Source organism: Chiloscyllium punctatum, chromosome 7, assembly GCF_047496795.1.
Source record: "Chiloscyllium punctatum isolate Juve2018m chromosome 7, sChiPun1.3, whole genome shotgun sequence".
NCBI classification, from domain to species: domain Eukaryota; kingdom Metazoa; phylum Chordata; class Chondrichthyes; order Orectolobiformes; family Hemiscylliidae; genus Chiloscyllium; species Chiloscyllium punctatum.
This window is the reverse complement of record NC_092745.1, coordinates 126,683,013-126,703,966: the sequence shown is the minus strand read 5'-3', so window position 1 is coordinate 126,703,966 and position 20,954 is coordinate 126,683,013. Positions and strand designations below refer to the sequence as shown.

General features: G+C 44.0%; 1 protein-coding gene across 5 annotated transcripts in view; it reads right to left on the bottom strand.

The window, feature by feature from the left end:
* adgrl2a (adhesion G protein-coupled receptor L2a) overlaps positions 1 to 20,954 on the bottom strand; it is a 797,903-nt gene that overhangs the window by 593,795 nt on the left and 183,154 nt on the right. For all 5 annotated transcript variants that reach the window (XM_072574792.1, XM_072574794.1, XM_072574790.1 and 2 more), the window contains exon 2: positions 17,660 to 17,788. The gene's annotated coding sequence lies outside the window, so the exon portion shown is untranslated. The remainder of the gene's footprint in view (positions 1 to 17,659; positions 17,789 to 20,954) is intronic.

The window sequence follows — 20,954 nt, the reverse complement described above, 5'->3', positions numbered from 1 at the left end:
TTATCGGGCAAAGTTGAGCTTTCCTTTTTATTAATTTGACATGGAGTCTTCTGAAGCACTCCTTGATAGACTCCCCATGATGCACCCTTCAATAAAACAAACTCATTCCCAGTGAGCAAAGAAGTACCAAATGTTTGATCAATTCATTATTTCCTGATGAAGGGCTTTTGCCTGAAACGTCGATGTTCCTGCTCCTCGGATGCTGCCTGACCTGCTGTGCTTTTCCAGCACCACACTAATCTTGACTCTGACCTCCAGCATCTGCAGTCCTCACTTTCGCCCAAATGTTTGATCTGTTCATTTCTAATCTGCTTGACTAGAAGAAAAAAAAGTGAAAGCAATTACGATATTTTCTTTTCCAAGTGTGACTTTTGAAAAAAAAATTCTTTCCTCCTCTGAGATTGGGTGCGTGATGGGACTCTTCCAAGGAGTGCTTCGGAACAGTGACATGCAGAAGGTTTGAGTTAATAAACAGAAAAGCGAATCCCTGCTTGCAAAATGCTGTGTGGTATCTCAGATCAGGCTGTGCTGTAAGAAGGTGTAACTCCTGGCCATCCTTTTGTCACGATAACAATCCTCCTCTTCTCCCATTCTGTCTGCGTTTTCAACAGAACGTGCAAAGCAGCAGAAACAATAACTACAACCCTCCCCTGAACTCATTTGAAAATTCATGGCACAAAAGGAGGTCAGGCCTCATAATGGGGAAAAAAAAATACTGAATCTCATAAAACAATCTGCTTACATGCATTCGAGATCAAGAGCACTATCAATGGCAGGTGACCTTTAGAGGTTGCACAACATAGCTTGCATGTGTACTGGGAGCGGCAGAGAGAAACCTTTGACAGGAGGAAGACATTTTCAGAGTGTGACAGCAAGCAGCTTGCCCTGGCCAGATAGATTTGATCTTTTGTTTCGCACCCAAAGACTTGAGACAAAGCACTTTGGGAGGGCAGAATAATAAAACAGTCCAACTTCGACTGCAGTCTATCAATTCTTACTGCTCTTTAAGCTGCAAAGGGAAAATGCCAATTGGTCAAGTATGTCCAAGCAAAAATCAAAACCTACATCTCAATCCCATCTCATTAAAATTAAGTAAATAACACAAGTTGCATCGATTCAACTAAGACCATAGGAAATAGTAATGGGGGCAGGTTGCTCAGCCCCTTGAGCCTGCTCCATTGTTCAATAGGATTGTGCTTGATTCGATGTTCCTCATGTCCATTCATCTGCCCTTTCCTCATAACCCTTGATTCTTCTTTCTGATTAAGAATCTATCCGTGTCATCCAGGTACGGAAAGAAAGCAGAAGCTTGGCACTTGGTAATGATACTCGTTTGAAGAGCTAGTGCAGACATGACGGGCTGAGTGGCTCCTTTTGCACCATAACAGTTCTGTGACTCTGAGGATCCTGGCCAACATTTATCTCTCAAACAACATTGCACTAATCATCAAAGATGTTGTGGGACTGAAGAATGTGTATATTGGCTGTTGTCCTAATGTGTATTATATGGAAATGCAAGATCTCTGTTTCCTTTTCCTCATGATCTTATGCTGTTCTTTTGTTCTGGGCTATGAACATCAAATGGCCTCTTCTGCACCAGAACAATACTGTCATTCTGGGATTCAACCAAACAGCACCCGCTTCTCATGCTGCATAAACTGGTGTTCTCTTTCAAATTTAATGTATTGCACCCCAGTCCTGATGAGCGAGGATCTAAAAGCTTTTGACTTTGTTTCTTTGTATTTTAGTAGCGTTTAAGTTCTGTGCTGCCAAGCAGTTACAGAAGGTGACCTGACCACACTCTCCTTCCACCATTGACACATTGTGGCAGGAGTGTCTACCATCTATAAGATGCACTGCAGCAACTCACCGCTCTTTCAACACAGGGGGAAAGTGAAGACTGCAGATGCTGGAGATCAGAGTCGAAGAGTGTGGTGCTGGAAAAGCACAGCTGGTCAGGCAGCATTTGAGGAGCAGGAGAGTCAACGTTTCAAGCACGAGCTCTTCATCAGGAATGAGGCTTGTGGGCCAAAGAGGCTGAGAGATAAATGGGAGGGGGGTGGGGCTGGGGAGAAGTTAGCTGGGAATGCGAGAGGTAGATGGAGGTGGAGGAGAAGGTGATAGGTTGGAAAGGAGGGTGGAGCAGATAGGTGGGACGGAAGATGGACAGGTAGGACCATTCTAGAGGGCGGTGCCAAGTTGGAAGGTTGGGACTGGGACAAGGTGGGGGGATGGGAAAAGGGAAAACTGGTGAAATCCACATTGATCCCCTGTGGTTAGAGGGTCCCAAGGTGGAAGATGAGGCGCTCTTCCTCCAGGTGTCAGCTTGTGAGGGTTTGGGGATGGAGGAGGCCCAGGACCTGCATGTCCTTGGTGGAGTGGGAGGGAGAGTTGAAGTGTTCAGCCACGGGGCAGTGGGGTTGTTGGTGCGGGGTCCCAGAGATGTTCTCTGAAATGATCTGCATGTTGGCATCCTGTCTGCCCAATGGAGAGGAGGCCACATTGGGTGCAACGGACACAGGAGATGACGTGTGGCAGTACAGGTAAATTTCTGTCAGGTGTGGGAGGTTCCTTTGGAGCCTTGTAAGGAGGTGAGGGGGGTGGTGTGGGCGCAGGGTTTGCACTTCTTGCGATGGCAGGGGACGGTGCGGGGAGGGGAGGGTGGGTTGATGGGGGGTGGGTGTGTGTGCGGACCTCACAAGGGAGTCACGGAGGAAATGGTCTCTTCAAAACACAGGTAGGGGCTGGGAGAGAAACATATATTTCTGGTGGTGGGGTCTGTTCGTAGGTGACAGATTGGTGGAGGATGATGCGATGTATCTGGAGGTTGGTGGGGTGGAAGGTGAGGACTGGGGGTGGGGTGGGAAGGGGGGGTTCTGTCCTTGTTGCAGTTGGAGGGGTGGGATTCAAGGGTGGAGGTACGGGAAGCGGAGGACATCATCAACCACGTGGCAGTCTTTCAACGCAACCTATTAAAGCTGCAATCACTAACATCTAGAAGGACAGGTGCAGCAGTTACATGGGAACTCCATAAACCACAGGTTCCCTTCCAAGCCACACACCATTCTGACTTGGAAATATATCACCGTTCCTTCACGATCGCTGCGTCAAAATCCTGGGACTCCCTCACCAACAGCACCGCAAGGGCTGCAGCAATTCAGGACAGGGCTCATCACCACCTTCTCGCGGGAAACCCGAGATGAGCAACAAGTGTGGGGCCTGACCAGCAACATTCAATAAAAGTATAATTTTTAAGAAATGGTAGGCAGCAACAATTGCTTCCTGATGTGGTCATGTAGGGAAGCCAATTTTTGTAAAATAATTGCTCCGGGAATAAGGAGCAGATCAAAAGTCATTGAAGGGGAGGGAAGACTGAGTGTAGTCACCTCACTCAACAAGCTGCTGAGTAATCTTGGTACACAGCTTTCGAGAGTTTACCCAGCACTGCAAGAAAAGACTTGTCTGACTTGCACCTCTGCATTCCTCAGCACCACCTGAGCATTGCTGCTTTAACAAAACACTTAAACATCAGATAAATCGGCTAAAAAATGCTTTGAACTTCAAAAAAGCGAGCCAAGTTAAAGTGAACTGTAAAGGTGTGTTCAAGAGATCTGACTAAAGATGAAACAAAGTTCGAGGGCACAGAGTAGATGGAAATCCAAGCTGCTAGCAAAATTATTTGTTCAGTGACTGACACTTTGCAGCACTAAGTTAGCTCAGTTAGCTGGATGGTTGACTTGAGACACAGAAAGATACCAACAGCTTGTGTTCAATTCCTTGACTCTCACTGAACATATCTATGTCATTTTGTGAACTCTTGCATGGTCCTTATGACTGTCCTTCCGACCTATTCCTGTGTAGTTAGCGCATTTGGTTCCTTCACCCAACTTACATACAGGTCATTCGGCTATAACATGCGTTCCGTTAAAATGAATTCACAAGAACACGATTGACAAATTAGGGACTCTGTTTCTAAGGTGTGAGGTTTTAAAGTGTGTGTTGGTTAGAATGCGATTCCGGACCCATTAGTTTAAATGGTGCTGCTATTACATGATTTCCTTATAACACGGGACTGCACGAAAATGGAACTACTACGCTATAGCAGAACGGACTATAGTTTGAACAATTGGAAGCCCAACACTGGTCGCCAAGTGAGTCCGTTTGCCACAGGAATCGGTTTAGGGGCTTTGCTTTGAACTCAATATTGAGGTTCTACCTGTTTAACCTTCCTCCTCATCTGAGATTTGGTGACTCTGGGTTTAAACGTACCACCAGTTGTATCCCTCTAATGAGTGCGGCAGGACTATTCTGGCTTTATCTTTGCTTACATAACCCACTTGTATAAGACACTGTTTCACCCATAAAGGTAGCCATACATTTAGCTCCCAAAGATCTGGCATCCTGCTCCTTGGATGCTGTCTGACCTGCTGAGCTTTTCCAGCTTTGCATCTGTTGACTCTGGCTTCCAGCATTTCCAATCCTTACTGTCTCCTAAGATCTGGAATTCTTGAATTCTTTCTCTAAACCTCTCTGTATTTCCCACTTGCTTCACAGCAAAGCCCCTAGACCGATTCTCGTGGCAAACTGACTCGCGTGGGGACCAGTGTTGGGCTTCAAATGTTCAAAATACAGTCAGTTCTTCTATAAAGTGGTAGTTCTGTTCTCTTGCAATCCCGTGTTATACGAAAACCGTGTAATAGCAGCACCATTTAAACCAATGGGGCCAGAATCGCATCATAACCAATACACGCTTTAGAACTTCACACTTTAGAAACAGTGTGCCCAGTTTTTCAATCGTGTTATAGTGAATTTGTGTTAATGAAACGCATGATCTAGCAGAACAACCTGTCTGTAACTTGGGTGAAGGGACCTAATGCAGCCAAATGTGCTAACTACACAGGAATAGATAGGAAAGACAGTTATAAGGACCATGCAAGAATTCACAAAGTGCCATAGATATGTTAAGGGAGAGGGGTAAAATATCAATGAAGGGACCTAAAGTTACTCTGCGCTTCACTGGAGTGTCAGAGGCTGAGGGCTGACCTGATGGAAATATATAAAATGATGACAGGCATGGATAGAGTGGATGGTCAGAGACTTATTATTAAACATTTATGCTTGATCTGTCATTAAGTAACTGGACAAGGGGACAACGTAGCGATAATGCCAGTGGCAATCCAAAAGTTCAGGTTAATTACTCCTTGGATGCAGATTCAAGTTCCACACAGCAGCTGGTAGAATTGAATTTAAATTAATAAATCTGGGATTGAAAATTTTACTCTCTAATGACGCCATTAAACTATGATCAACTGATGTGAAAAAAAACTCCATCTATTTCACTGGGAATCTATTTGGGAAGGAAATCTGCCAACATAACCTGGTCTGGCCTACATGTGACTGCATACTGGATTAGTGGTGCTGGAAGAGCACAGCAGTTCAGGCAGCATCCAACGAGCAGCGAAATCGACGTTTCGGGCAAAAGCCCTTCATCAGGAATAAAGGCAGTGAGCCTGAAGCGTGGAGAGATAAGCCTTTATTCCTGATGAAGGGTTATTCCTGATGAAGGGCTTTTGCCCGAAACGTCGATTTTGCTGCTCGTTGGATGCTGCCTGAACTGCTGTGCTCTTCCAGCACCACTAATCCAGTATTTGGTTTTCAGCATCTGCAGTCATTGTTTTTACCTACATGTGACTGCAGACCCACAACTATGTGGTCTAGCCTGCCAGTCAGTTCAATGGAAATAAATGCTTCCCAATGATGTCACAGTCCAGAACAAAAGAAAAAAACATAGAATCATGAGGAAAAACATACAGAGATCTTGTATTTGAGAGTGTAGTACTGGAGAAGCAGGAGAATTGTCATTCCGGTCATAAGCCTTTCATCAGGCTGAAACATCGACTCTCCTGCTCCTCGGATGCTGCCTGACCTGCTGTGCTTTTCCAGTACCACTCTCATGACTCTGATCTCCAGCATCTGCAGTTCTCACTTTCTCCAAGCGATCTTGTATTTGTATATATATTTCACAACCTTCAAGACAACAGCCAATATACACATTCTCAAGTCCCACAACTTTTTTGATGATTGGAGCAGTGTTGTTTGAGGGACAAATATTGGCCAGGACCCTCCAGAATCACAGAACTGTTACAGTGCAAAAAAGGGGCTATTCAGCCCATCCTGTCTGCACTAGCTCTTCAAACAAGCATCGTTACCCAGTGCCAATCTCCTGCCTTCTCTGCTTACCCTTCCACATTATTTCTATCCAAATAGACATTTCAGAGCCTTGAACGCCTCAAGGAAACCTGCCTCCACCACATTTCCAGGCAGTCAATTCTGTCCCCGAATTACTCACTGTCTGAAGGTATTTCCTCTCATATCACCATTGCTTCATTATCGCATCACATTGGCACATCTCTCTCTCTGCAGAATGCCTACGCTTTACCCCCAACTTGGGTGGTTATAAAAGATTCCACTGTAGCTAACAAGAGTTCTCCTTCACGTCCTCACCAATGTATCCAACAGCCAACGTTGGCTGTCACGTTGCCACTTCAGGGCCTGTATTGTAAGAGTAAATTATGTTTCAAAAACCATTCAGTTAATTGGAACACACTTTGGGATATTTGAAACATGTGAACAAGGAAAAAGAGGAGGAAACTCTGTCCTTTGAGCCTGCTCCCTCATTCTATAAGATCATGGGCTGCTCTGATTTTAACCTCAGCTCTACATTTCTGCATCATCCCCAATAATCTTTGATCCCCTTGGTCATCAAGAATCGACTTCCTGGGAGAAAGAAAGAGAGGACCGCAGATGCTGGAGACCACAGTCAAAAAGTGTGGTGCCGGAAAAGGGTGATTCCTGATGAAGAGCTTATGCTTGAAACATCGACCCTCCTGCTCCTCGGATGCGAATTGATCAGCTGTGCTTTTCCAACACCACACATTTTGACAAGAATCTATTTCCCTCTGCCTTAAAAGTGTTTAAAGATTCTGAATGCACAATCTTTTCAGAAATGGAATTCCAAAGGCTCTTAACCCTGTCAGAGAAAACAAAAATTGTTTCCACCTCTCTGTCTTGAATGAGTAGCCCTTATTTTAAAATTATGACCCTAGTTCTCAATTCTGCCACAAGTGGAAACATCCTCTCCACTTCCAAATGATCAAGTCCCCTCAGGATATTATAAGTTTCAATTAAGTCACCCCTGACTTTCCTAAACTCCAGAGGGTACAGATCAAGCCTACCTTGAGGTTCTATATAAATCCAAGTCTTTCCTTTCTCAGTGAAATTTCTTATCTTCACTTCTGGGAAGTTGCTTCTATTTGGCAGTCACTGTAACACATACAGGGAACCAACAATGAGCCCATGGTATCCTGCATGCTCCATTCCTGATGAAGGGCTTATGTCCGATACATTGACTCTCCTGCTCCTCAGATGCTGCCTGACCTGCTGTGGTTTTCCAGCACCACACTCTTCAACTCTGACCTCCAACATCTGCAGTCCTCACTTTATCATTTCCTGTACTTGTTCAGGAGGTTATTTTATATCTTTATATTTCTTGGAGAGACAGTGTGTGATGAAATATAAAAAAAACAGGAGCAGGAGCAGGCCATTCAGCCCTTCAAGCCTGTTCTGCCATTCATATGATCATGGTTGATCCACTATCTTGATATCATATTCTCACTTTCTCCCCAGACCCATCGATGTCTTTAAATCTACAAATTTATCCATTTTTAAAAATATACTCAGAGGCTTTGCCTTCATAGCCTTCTGTGGTCGAGAATTCCTTCAAAAGGAAGAAGTTTTTACTCATCTTAATCTTAAAATGTCCACCCTCTATCCTGACTGTGAGCCCCTGATTCTAAACATTCCATCCAGTAGAAACATTCTCCTTGCATTTATTCTTCCAGCCTTGTTAAAATCTTACATATTGTGATCAGATTCCCTGATATCCTTCTGAAGACAAATCCAATCAAACCAATTGTTCCTTATTGGACAGTCCATAAGACGGTAAGACCATTTGAAATAGGGATGGGAGTAGGCCATTCAGCCCTCATGTCTGCTCTGCCATTCCATTGAATAATGACCGATCCAACATTCCTCACGTCCACTTTCCCGCCCTCTCCCCATTACCCTTGATTTCCTTACTGATTAAAAATCTGTCTGCCACAGCTTTGAATGTGCCTAATGATAACCAGACGAATTGCAGATGCTGTAAATCAGAAACAAAAACAGAAATTGCTGTAAAAAAACTCAGCAGATCTGGCGGCATCTGTGGAGAGAAAGCAGAGTTAACGTTTCAGGTCCGGATCTGAAATAGGTTCACCAGACCCAAAGCATTAACTCTGACTTCTCTCCACAGATGCGGCCAGACTTGCTGGGTTTATCCAGCAATTTCTGTTTTTGTTCTTGCATATGTCGAACAACTCAGCCTCAACAGGTATCTAGACCTGTTGGTTAATGAGGGTATAATTAGTGGAGACTTGATAGATTGAGGATGCATATGTAGGTTTGCTTGCTGAGCTGGAAGGTTCATTTTCAGACGTTTCATCACCATACTAGGTAACATCTTCTGTGACCCTCCGAATGAAGCACTGGTAGTGTAGCCCACTTTCTATTTATATGTTTGAGTTTCCCAAGGTTGGTGATGTCATCTTCTGTGGTGACATCATTTCCTATGGTGATGTCATTTCCTGTTCTTTTTCTCGGGGGTGGTAAATGGGATCCAAGTCAATGTGTTTGTTGATAGAGTTCCGGTTGGAATGCCATGCTTCTAGGAATTCTTGTGCATGTCTCTGTTTGGCTTGTCCTAGGATGGATGTGTTGTCTGAGTCTGTGTGTCAGGGTCATGTCGTTTTGTGGCTAGTTGATGTTCATGGATCCTGGTGGCTAGTTTTCTGCCTGTTTGACAATGTAATATTTGTTATAAACATCTGAAAATGAACCTTCCAGCTCAGCGAGCAAACCAACATTCAGAACCTCCACCTAAGTTACAAATCTTCTCAAAACTCATGATAGATTGAGTTAATACTTCAAGCGCAATGAGTTTTCTTAAAGTCAATTCAGACTTGAGAAGCTAATTCTGTGTCTCTCTCCATGGATTCCACCAGACCTACTGAGCTTCTCCAGCACTTTCTGATTTTTATTTCAGATCTCCAGCATCTACAGTGTTTTGCTTTCATAACAGTGCATTTCAGCATTTGGAAAGTGGTAGAGTCTGCATCAGCATGGTTTACGCAAGAGAACAGGTCCTTGTTACTGAAACACAACACGTATAATCTGGAGAAATTATGAATGTCACAAGTGTTAATGTGCCTCTGGTAAATACAGTTTAACAGTGCCAGCCTGGCAATTACTCTCAACAATTGCAGCTCTTTGCTGATTTGGTCAGACTGCACACAGAAGACAAATAATGCCAATAGTTTGACAAAACAAAAAGACATGAAACCAGCTTTCACTTTTCATTTCATGAACCACACTGAACTTGCGTACTTCTCCCCACCCACTTCTTTCCTGGACCTGCACATAAGGTAAGAGAGAAGGCGATGAAAATTGGTCTTCACCATCCATGTGTAAGGCACTCCTTCACTGCCTAGTTATGAGCTGACGTCAAGGCTAAGTGCATGGTTGCAGAGAGACTCTGATGTGCAAAAATGTATGACCATGGGCTACGTAACTGAAACTTTTCCAGATTTCTCTGCATAACACTTAGCTGCCATACTGTGAACAGCATTGGGCCCCTTACCTAAGGAATGGTACACTGGCAACAAAATAAAATAAAGAAGTGCAGATGCTGGAGATCTCAAATGAACACTGCAGAGAGAACCTGCTGTGGAAACTCAGAAGGTCTGGCAGCATCCGTGAAGAGAAAACAACATCAACACTTCAAGTCCAGTGACCCCTCTTTGGAGCTCGAAAAAAAAACTGGAAAAATTGCAGGTCTGAAGGGTCACTGGACTCAAAATGTTAACTCTGCTTGTCTCTTCTCAGATGCTGCCAGATCTGCTAAATTTCTCCAGCAATTTCTGTTGGTTTCCATATTTCAGCACCTGCATGTTCTTTCTTTCATTCTGTGGCAGTATACCTGCAATTTCTGTTTGTGTCTGATAAAGATATACTGTTATTGGAGGCAGCCCTGAGCTAGTTCACTTGGCTGGGTTCAGAGGGACAGTCTTATTAGAAGGGAATGAGTAGGTTGAACCTGAATTCATTGGAATTTAGTAGAACGAGAGGTGACCTTATTGAAACAGGCACGTTTCTTGGGGGAACTTAACAAGGTAGGTGCAGGAAGTTCTTTCCCTTGTTGGAGAGTCCATAGAGGACTTCAACTGAGTAAGGGTCACAGATTTCAGACAGAAATGAGGAGGAATTTCTTCTCTGAAAGGGTTGTGGCATTCTTTACTACAGAAGGTCGTAGAGGCTGGGTCGCAAACACATATTCAAGCCTGAGAGACTATTTTTCCTGAATAAGGGAAACAAGGATTATCATGAAGAGGCAGCAAAGTGGGGTTCAGGATGATCAGATCAGCCATGATCCCATTGAATGGTGCAGCAGAACAGTCTACTTCTGCTCCTCTGTCTCATGATCTGAAAAAGTGTTAAGTTAAAAAGAAAGGGTTCCGAAAAGTCATATTGGACATAAATTATTAACTGTGTGTCTCACTCGGGAGACAGTGAGGTCTGCAGATGCTGGAGATCAGAGTTGAGAATGTGTTGCTGGAAAAGCACAGCAGGTCAGGCAGCATCCGAGGAGCAGGAGCAGGATGCTGCCTGACCTGCTGTGTTTGCCCAGCAACACACTCTCAACGCTGTGTCTCTCTCTTGCTGTTAACAGTTGCTGCCAGACCTGCCGAGTTTCTGCAGCAACTTTTGTCCATATTTCAGAAAAAGTAGTTTTCGGCTTGTTGGGTACTTTGGAATATTCTGAACAATCGAATGTGTTTATGTTTATGACCCAGCCCCTATGACTTTCTGTAGTAAAGAATTCCACAGATTCATAACCCTCTCAGAGAAGAAATTCCTCATCTGTGTCTGAAATCTGTGACCCTTACTCAGATGATATTCTCTGTGAACTGCTTCTTTAACTCAGTTCTTCCACAAGGAAAGGTCGGTAAAAGTGGTGAAATGAGACATGTTAGTCCCACTTATCTTGCAGACTTCAAAACAGGGAAGTAGAATGACCAACTTATTTCCCAGGATCACTGTGTTTTTCTTTATCTGAAACTTATATAGTCAGTACCTCGTAAAGCTAACATTGCTTTTGAGTTACAGGATATTGTGCCTCTTCCGTCTGCTTGTCGAACACAAAGGTCTGCTTCATTAATCAGGAAATCCCTAGAGTGTGGAAGCAGATCATTCAGCCCACACTGACCCACTGAAGAGCAACCCACCCAGATCCACCCCAATCCTGTAACCCTGCATTTCCCCTGGATATTCCATCTAGCCTGCACATCCTTGGAAACTATGGTCAATTTCCCATGACCAATTCATCTAACCTGCACGTCGTTGGACGGTGGGAGGAAACCGGAACACCCGGAGGAAACCCACACAGACACAGGGAGAATGTGCAAATTCCACGCAGTCACCCAAGGGTGGAATCGAACCCAGTTCCCTGATGCTATGAGGCAGCAGTGCTAACTGCTGAACCACCATGACACCCTAATTGCATGCGTTCATCATAGTTTCAATACTGCCTTTTATAAATAAAACCTGACAGAACTTGGGTGTTGTAAATCAGGGGAAACGTCCGTTCTGAGGAAGGGTCATCCAACCCGAAACATTAACTCTGATTTCTCTCCACAATGCTGCCAGACCTGCTGAGCTTTTTCAGCAATTTCTGTTTTTGTTTCTGATTTCCAGCATCTGCAATTCTTTTGGTTTTTAATGCACCCCTGGTGTTCTAGTTATCAATTGTCACTCAGTAGTAAAGAATATAAACATTGCTGAAAAAGAGATTAGTTAACAAAATTTTTTTAAAATGCACTGATCAGCAAAACACAAAAATGATTAGCACCCTTTTCTCTTGCATTGTAAATTGTTGAAATCATTTTGAAATTTGGCATTCTTGCATTTGTCCTGATGAGTACAAGAAAAAACATCTCTTTTTCAGGAATGTCTAATATTTATCACTCAAACAGCAGAATATCAGGTCATTCAATTGAGGGTAAAGTGAGGACTGCAGATGCTGGAGTACCAGAGTTGAAAAATGTCATGCTAGAAAAACACAGCAGGCCAGGCAGCATCCGAGGAGCAGGAGAATCGACGTTTCGGGCATAAGCCCTTCTTCAGGAATCCTGAAGAAGGGCTTATGCCCGAAACGTCGATTCTCCTGCTCCTCGGATGCTGCCTGGCCTGCTGTGTTTTTCCAGCACGACATTTTTCAAATTCAGTTGAGGGTGCTTGCTGTACGCAAATTGACTGTTGTGTTTCCTGCATTACAACAATAGCTGCCCTTCAAAAGCACTTCATGGGTTGTATTGAATTGAATTGATTTGAATTTATTGTCACGTGTATCAAGGCACAGTGAAAAGCTTTGTCTTGAGAGCAATACAGGCAGATCACAGAGCTATGTAGCATAGATAGTAAATAATAGGTAAACAGCGGCAAAAACAAAAACGCAGGTACAGGCGAATGTTAAGAGTTTGTGAGTCCATCAGTATTCTAACAACAGTAGGGTAGAAACTGTTATGAAACAGGCTGGTGGTTGTGTTCAGGCTTCTGTATCTTCTCCCTGATGGTCAAGGTTGTAGAAAAACATTGCCAGGGTGGGTGTAAAACATACTGGAGTATCTTGAAGCTGTGGAAGGCATTTTATGAATGCCAGCTCTTTGCTTCTGCTTTCACCTCTTTGACCAAATTCTTTGTCAGTGTTTATGACAGTTCATTTTGTGACTGTGTCCATTAAAAAAAACACTACAAGCTCAATTCTGGCATGCTTTTCTACATTATTCATTTGAAAAGTAGAAATTTGTAGGTTGGCTTCAGGGGAAGGCACAGAGGAGGGTTGCTCCTAAATTCACACACGGGCAACATGTGGGGAGGTTCTCCCAATGACCAGGTACAGGCTGATTAGTCACTCTTTAGTGCTGAAATAATCTGTGCAGCCTCATACAAGGAACAATCAACTGCCTATGACACACTCCATTCCTAATATTCTTTGCCATTGATCTCAAATAAAGGCAGCAGAAGGTATAACGTACATTTGATTAGACACCAGCACCTCCTTTCCTTCCCATCCCCTTAATACAGTGTCTGCACCTGAGAGATCCATTATTATATCCGAGGTCACATGCCTAAACACTTTAACGAATAAGCTCCTACAATGGAGATTTCAACTGGACTGGCCTTATGGGAGGATTGGTTGACACATTTGGCTGGATGGATATTTTGCAATGCAGAGTGGCACCAACAGTGTGGTTCAATTCCTGCACCAGCTGAGGTTACTATGAAGGGCTCTCTTTCTCAACCTCTCCCCTCAGATGAGACATGGTGACCCTCAGGTTAAACTACCACCAGTTCTCTCTCTCTCTCTCTCTCTCTCTAAAGTGGGAGCAGCCCTACGATCCAGTAGAACTATGGTTATTTTACCTTTAGATTTAGTGATGCCACCAGATGTGACATTTCTGAGTCACTTTGCCCTGTTGCTGACCCTACCAGGTCTGTCAACCACCAAACTAAAGCTGAAAGCAAGCTAAAACTACATCAATGCTTGCATTCACAGATAGAGAGAGTATATGGAAGTACCATTGGGGATCAATTACATTCTTGACCACAGCCAGTGTGCATTGTTATACTAGTCCAATGCAACTTAGGACTGCATGATTCAGAGGATTCAGAGTGCCATATCACTCTCGATTGCACTATAGTCTGCAAATATCAGTTCACAGCTCATGCTCTGCTGTGAGAAATACCTTCAATAAAGCCCTTGCATTTGGGTTCAAAAACATGCAGAAATTCAACAAAGATTCTGAGACAGCACCTTCCAAACACACAACCACTTCCACCTCGAAGAACAAGGGCAGCAGAGACAAGGGAACACCACACCCTGCAAGTTCCCCTCCAACTCACTCAATGCATCGCTCCAAGAAGGCAACTCATCCCCAACTTCTCAAGGGCAATTAGAGATGGGCAATAAATGTTGGCCTAACCAGCGATGCCCATATCCCATGAATGAATAAACAAAAAAAATTACAGGGTATAGGTTTGCTCGCTGAGCTGTAGGTTTGATATCCAGACGTTTCATTACCTGGCTAGGTAACATCATCAGTGGTGACCTCCAAGTGAAGCGAAGCTGTTGTCTCCTGCTTTCTATTTATATGTTTTTCCTGGATGGGGTTCCTGGGGTTTGTGGTGATGTCATTTCCTGTTCATTCTGTGAGGGGTTGATAGATGGCATCTAGATCTATGTGTTTGTTTATGGCGTTGTGGTTGGAGTGCCAGGCCTCTAGGAATTCTCTGGCATGTCTTTGCTTAGCCTGTCCCAGGATAGATGTGTTGTCCCAGTTGAAGTGGTGTTTTTTTTCATCCGTGTGTAGGGCTACGAGGGAGAGGGGGTCGTGTCTTTTTGTGGCTAATTGGTGTCCGTGTATCCTGGTGGCTAACTTTCTTCCTGTTTGTCCTACGTATTGTTTGTGGCAGTCCTTGCATGGAATTTTGTAGATGACGTTGGTTTTGTCCATGGGTTGTACTGGGTCTTTTAAATTTGTTTGAGAGTGTTGGTGGGTTTGTGTGCTACTAGGATTCTGAGGGGTCTTAGTAGCCCACCATTTTGACTGGGACAACACATCTACCCTGGGACAGGCTAAGCAAAGACATGCCAGAGAATTCCTAGAGACCTGGCAGCCCAACCACATCGCCATAAACAAACACATAGATCTAGATACCATCTATCAACCCCTCACAGAACGAACAGGAAATGACATCACCACAAATCCCAGGAACCCCATCCAGGACAAACATATAAATAGAAAGCAGGAGACAACAGCTTCGCTTCACTTGGAGGTCACCACTGATGATGTTACCTAGCCAGGTAATGAAACATCTGGATATCAAACCTACAGCTCAGCGAGTAAACCTACACCCTAAACCTCAACTTGAGCTACAAACCTTCACAAACCTTGCAAAAAAAATTACTTCAGAACTTCTGGACCTACAAGACACAAAAGTGAGGGAGTCTGGTAAACCTATTGTCTGTTACCCAAGATCCAGTAAGTGGGAAACAAATTCTATCCGGTAAGTAAACTGCAGAAATCAGGAGGAAGATCAGGGGATATAATGGAGGGGGCATCAGCATTGTAAGGAGACTGGCTTAACATTTCAAGTGCAGACAGCTCATCAGAGCCCAATACGTTTTCTAGAATATGTGCAATCAAAGAGTGTGGCACTGGAAAATCACAGCCAGTCGGGCAGCATCTGGATGAAGAGCTTATGCCCGAAACATCAACTCTCCTGCTCCTTGGATGCGGCTGTGCTTTTCCAGCACCACACTCTTTGACTCTGATCTCCAGCACCTGCAGTCCTCACTTTCTCCTCGAATAATTTGCACCTAAACAGAAACATAAAAACAAAGAAAATGGGAGCAGAATTTGGAAATCTAACCATTCCAGCCTGCTCCACCATTCCGTGGGATTTGTGGCTGATCATCCAACTCAACCCCCTGTTCCTGCTTTCTCCCCATACCCTTTAATCCCTTTAGCCCTGAGAATTATATCTAACTCCTTATTGAAAACAATCAATGTTTTGGCCTTAACCATTCTCTGTGGCAGAGAATTTCACAGGGTCACCACTCTCTGGATGAAGAAACGTACCCTCATCTCTGCCTTAAATCGCCTATCCCATATCCTGAGACTGCAACCCCTCATGGACTCATGGTTATCGGGAACATCCTTCCTGTGTTTATCCTGTTTAGTCCTGTTCAAATTCTACAAGTTTCTATGAGATCCTCGACACCCATTCATCTCAACTCCAGTTGAGATCAGCATCATCATCAGCAGTCCCTCACAGACAAGAATGACTCTCTTCCACTCTCAGGGTGGGTCCATAGGTGGCTGTACAGACCATAAGACAGAGGAGCAGAAATTAGGCCATTCAGCCCTTTGAGATTGCTCCACATTTCAATCATGGTTGATAAGTCTTTCAACCCCATTCTCCCCCTTTCTCCCAGTAACCCTTGACCCCCTTGATAATCAAGAACCTATCTATCTCAGTCTTAAATATACTCAATGACCTGGCCTCCACAGCCTTCTGTGGCAATGAATTCCATCGATTCACCACTCTCTGACTGAAGAGGTTTCTCTTTGTCTCTGTTCTAAAAGGTCTTCCCTTTACTCTAAGGCTGTGCCCTCCATTCTCCATCTCTCCTGCTAATGGAAACATCTTCCCAACATCTACTCTGTCCAGACCATTCAGTATTCTGTCTGTTACAATTAGATCCCCCCCCCTCATCTTCTGAACTCCATCGGGTTTAAACCCAAAACCCTCAAATGTTCTGCATATGTTAAGCTTTTCATTCCTGGGACTATTCTGGTGAACATCCTCTGAAGACGCTCCAGAGCCTATACATCTTTCCTGAGAGATGGGGCCCCAAACTGCTCACAATACTCCAAATGGCCGATGTAGTGAAAGTGAGGACTGCAGGTGCTGAAGATCAGAGTCTAGATTATTCCTGATGAAGGGAAACGTCGATTTTCCTGTTCCCTGGATGCTGCCTGGCCTGCTGTGTTTTTCACACCACTCTAATCTAGACTCAAATGACTGACGCGGGTACCGCAGGTTCTGTTATACTGGGACAGGTGGTGGTCACGGGAAGGGAGTGGGTGAGGTGCTGGTGTGGAAGCCTCTTTCACTGTTTTCACCTGGTTTCCAGTGAATCCTAGCCAACCCTGCCTTTCTTCACACATCAGACCTGCAATCAATCCTAACTGCAGGCCTATCCATTCACTGGACGTCGCTGTGTGTTATCAAGGCTACCTGGTTGTAACATCATTTGAGACAGTGTAATTTTACAAAAAAAAAACCTCCAAGCCAGCGGCCTCAAAATAAATTACATCTGACAAAAGACAGAATTTTCTCTTTAGTACAAACTCCACTTTGTTTTCGCTTCAGGCACAGATGCTTCTCAGTTGTGTACATGTTTGCTGCTGATGTCTGTCGATGTATCATTCATTGATCTAAATTAACTTCCCTGTCTAACACCTGCTTTTTGCTGTTTTAAGCGGGACAAATCACAACAGGGACAAAACTAATTTGGGTCAGCTTAATCTCAAATGGATTGAGTTTCCCCATGTTCACAGCCTCATGGGCATTCTGAATGCATTAATCATACGCATGAAACACTGTGTGACAAACACATAACCTTCAAGAAAGTGTCCCTGTCCACTGTCCTTGTGCACCTCATGAATAGGTGGTTTCACCAGCCAATTTCACAACAATTGTCAGTGATAATTTGGCTAAGGGGCCATAATTCATGAGGAGAGCCCCAACACTGAGGCTGGTCCCTATTTTGAAGTTTTGTCCCGATTTATTTGCACTTTTAGATTTTCATTTAGTGTTGAAGTCCGGATGGGAAGCCCAAGTAAATTCTCTCTCTCCCCTTCCAGCAGCAATTGCAGGAGCTAATTGAAAAGTTACATTTACCATGATAGACAAACAAAACTCGAATGTAACTTGCCTGAATTCCTAACGTGACAGCAACACAAGTTGAGATCTCCGTTACTGGAAAGTGCAGCTCTAGGGCCTTGAATTTGGATGGACCTCTCTCCCTTTGACCATTGTAAGTTTGGAAAAAGATCCGCAAGCCCTGGAAAACAGCAGAAGGAACTGTGTAAAAATTTAACTAATTTCATGAGCTCCGTGGCCAGCAGCTATACAAATCGACAAAACTTCGATTTCATACTCACTCGATCAATCAGACTCATTTCCGTGGGAGGCACGAGAGGATTGACAGTGCTCCTTGTAATCAATTCTCCAAGCCTAGTACTTCACTTGAAGCAATTTTCCTCTCTCTGGTACCATGAAGGTTTCTATTTTAATCAGCTTCTCTGACCACTGAGAAACCTTCAATACTATTAAACAAATATCGGTGGCTCAGTGGTTAGCACTGCTGTCCCACAGCTTTGAGGACCCAGGTTCGATTCTACCCTCAAGCGACTGTCCGGTGGAATTTGCACCTTCTCCCCGTGTCTGTGTGGGTTTCCTCTCAAAGGTTAGGTGGACTGGCCATGCTAAATTGCTTGGTGTGTGCAGGGAGATGTAGGATAGCTATGGAAAATGTACAGTAGCGGGATAGGTCGAGGTGGGATGATTTTCAGAGGGTCAGCGTGGACTTGGTGGGCTGAATGGCCTGTTTCCACACTGTAGGGATTCTATATTTAAAAAAAAGGAAGACTATCCAGTATCCCAACAAGTCACATTTTATACAAACTTTCCACATTTCAAATGGTGAGAAAATACTTCACGGAGGCATACGGCAATGGTGGCTGGGTGAAGGCGGACTTTAATGTAACATTTTAACAGGCAGGAGAGAGAAAAGGCAAGAGAGAGATGTGGTGAGATGGAAGGGTTTCAGAGCAAGGGGCCTGAATGGTAAACTCCCTCGGCCCCAAACTCCTCAGAGTCCCATCCAATGGATAGAGAAGATGTAAATTTTGTGGGAGAGCACCAAACAAACTGGGGAGGTGGTGGCAAGGTGCCAACATCCCTGGACGAGTATTCAAAAGACCAAAAACAGAAATGACTGGAGAAACTTAGCAGGGCTGGCAGCAGAAGATGGAGTCAATGCTTCAAGTCCAGTGACCCTTCTGTTTCTCTCTCCACAGATGCTGCTGGACTTGTTAAGTTTCTCCAGCAATTTTGAGTTTCATTTCAGATTTCTGGTGTCCACAGTTCTTTCTTTCATTTTGGTAACCCAGGCTGATGTTCTAGGGATATGGGTTTGAATCCTTCCATAGTGTCAAATGGTGAAATTCGAATTCAATAAAACTTTTTTTTCAAAAGCTGTGTAACAATCTCAATTGTGATGAAAAAGAAAAGTCTACCTAGCTCCTTTACGGAAGGAAATCTGTTGTCCTTACCTGGTCTGACCTACATGTGATTCCAGACCCACAACATTGTGGCCAACTGTTAGCTGCTCACTGGGCAATTCGGGGATATGGTCCAGCTAGTGATGTCCACATCCCCATGAATGAATAAAAATAAATTCAGCACCTCTTAGGTTCTTAATAGGCCAATACCCAGCCTTCCCCAAGATTTGGATGCCAACTGAACACATCCTACCCCCTGACTGTTGCCAGTCAGAGACCAGTAGCTCTCCATTGCTGGCATCATAAAAGCTGTCACTTTTTGTGCACCACGGGCTTTAGTTGGGTTAGGGTGTGATGGGGACCACAAGAAGAGTATTATGATGATGTGCAGAGTCAAGGATGAGGACTGCCTTGCCGGTCCCCCTCCCCACAACCCCCCTGAGCACACCTCTCCAATGTCATGTCTCTTGATGGATCACATGGAGCCTGACTGTGAGGAAGTTCTCATGAGTAAAAACTGTCCAACTCAATCTTGAAGACACTCAAGGCTGGGTTGTAAAGTACATTGAAGACTGAGACAGACAGATTTTTATTCTGTCCCGAGGGTCCCAGGAAAAAGGCAGGAAAGTTGAGTTGAAGATGAATAGATCAGTCAAATGTCATTAAATAGCCTAATTCTGCTCCTATGTCTTATGGCTTCTGTTAATCCTGGCAGGGTGGCTTTTGGGAAGTGCAGGATAAAGTCCAATTCCCAGTTAACCCCCAAGTCACTAGGAAATTCTGATGGACCTGGGGGAGGGGGTAGAAATTGGTATCAGTTAGCCCATCAACTACCATCTCACCCAGAACAGGGAAGGTTACTCACTTCAAAAGAACAAAGAGAACAAAAGAGAAGTACAGCACAGGAACAGGCCCTTCGGCCCTCCAAGCTTGTGTCGATCATCATGCTCTCACTAAACCAAAACATGAACCTTCTGACCTTACACGGTCCTTATCCCTGTCTTCCCTCCCTATTCATGTAACCATCCAGCTGCCTCTTAAAAGTCATCAACGTCTCTGTTTCGACCCCAAACAACTTCATTGCGGGAGGTCTTGCCACCTCCAGAGAAGAGTGTGGCATTTCTTGTGATTATATAGGCCTGTTTGCCGTGTAACCAGGTTGGTAATTCCCACCCATTAAGTACAGAGTGTAGGAGATGGGCAGCAGAAGGCATGGCTGACAGTGGTGGGGTGATTCCAGATGCAGGAAACAACGGGCAAACCTGAATTAATACAGCATCTTTCCAGGGCATCTCAGAACATCACAAAACCATAAGACGTAGCAGCAGAATTAGGCCATTCAGTCCGACTCAGCTCCCTCATTCAACAAGATCATGGCTGATTTGACAGTCCTCAACTCCACATCCCAACACGTTTTGCAGTCGCTGAGCTACTTCCAAAATGCAGTCAGATAGAGAGGAAACCTTAGGGTTCCTCTATAAAAAAGGATCGCTAGATAACACCTAAAACTTGTGAATTTGTACCTTACAAAGAAAATCATCCTCTTAGATATGGAAGGAAGTGAAGAAACAAAACAGCATGTACCAACAGGTTAATTTAATGAGTAAACAAGGTAAGAGGACAACAAAAAAATTCAAGCCCATTAATTAAGCACATTGATATCTTCTTATAATTGGCCCCAATGAAATCTGGCTCGCTGAAGGCTATTTCAAAGGTTCAGTCAATTAAATACAAATAATGGAACCAAATCTGAATATTAAAAAAGTGGAAATCAAAGGATTTAAATTATGTTACAATGTAATTAAAATCAAAACTGCAATCTCGCCACCGCAATCCTACACTGTACTAAGACATCTCATCACTTGTCTGCAGGTTTACTTAAACTTCCAACAGCTAATTTCTAATCACTTGACTCAACGCACTTAACAAGAAGATAGAAGCCTC